This window comes from Myotis lucifugus, unplaced genomic scaffold (assembly GCF_000147115.1).
Source record: "Myotis lucifugus unplaced genomic scaffold, Myoluc2.0 scaffold_176, whole genome shotgun sequence".
NCBI classification, from domain to species: domain Eukaryota; kingdom Metazoa; phylum Chordata; class Mammalia; order Chiroptera; family Vespertilionidae; genus Myotis; species Myotis lucifugus.
Genome location: NW_005871224.1, coordinates 106,044 through 106,958, shown reverse-complemented (window position 1 = coordinate 106,958; position 915 = coordinate 106,044).

The window sequence follows — 915 nt, the reverse complement described above, 5'->3', positions numbered from 1 at the left end:
CCGAGGAAGCACCGTTCACTCGGCCCTCCCCTGCCCAATTGGGGCGCGTCCGCTCCGAGGGTTCCCATTGGTCCGATACAACCTGTTCCGCGTGCCGGTGTCTGAACACATCCCCGTGATTGGTTCCTCCACATGTCTGCCATAACATAACCAATCGGCGGGGGCAAAGGAGAGCACGTCGGGAAGGGTGAAGTCGTAGAAAGAGGGGGGAGAGCTGACAGTGGTTGCGTCCAAGCCAAAAAAAAAAAAGTGCGCATGCGCACTTGCCCGCTGCCCCCCCAGCCCCTGGGCCTCCAGCGGGAGTCACGTGACCGGCCCTGCGACCGCACCCGGGGCGGGGGTTTTTCCGGCGCTTCCAGGCCCTAGGAGACGCAAAATTGGATCCGGCCACTGCGCCGCGGGGCTGGAAGGGAGTGGTGGGTGACAGCCTGGTTAGTCCGGTCCCTTGGGCTTCCACAAGGAGGGAAATGGAGGAATTGAATAAAACACCCAACTTCTGTCCAAGTGTGCAAAGTGCTTCCCATCTGTGTATTTCACTGTCCCATTTCTTAGATGGACAAGTCGAACCTCAGAGCCCAAAGAAAAATTTTCAGGTTGCAGGCCGGCGGGCCCTTCCTGTGTCCTGCAGGGCAGCCCACACCCACAGAGCTTATCACGGGGTGCGTGGGGAACTCTCTGCCGCCCATCTCCCCCCCCACCCCCCCTCCACCGCGAGCAACCCGCGTCCTCCGGGGACACGTCTCTGGACTAGACGGCAGCTGCCGCCCAGCCGGCCCGCGAAACCGAGAATCAGCCGGAACAGGAGGGTGCCGAGGCCCTGGCGCGTCTGAGCTTTGGCAAGTGAGGCGGGCAGCCCCCGCACCTGTCCCTACAGCACACTCCCGGGCCACGTGCGGCCGCTGGCGTCACGCGGCA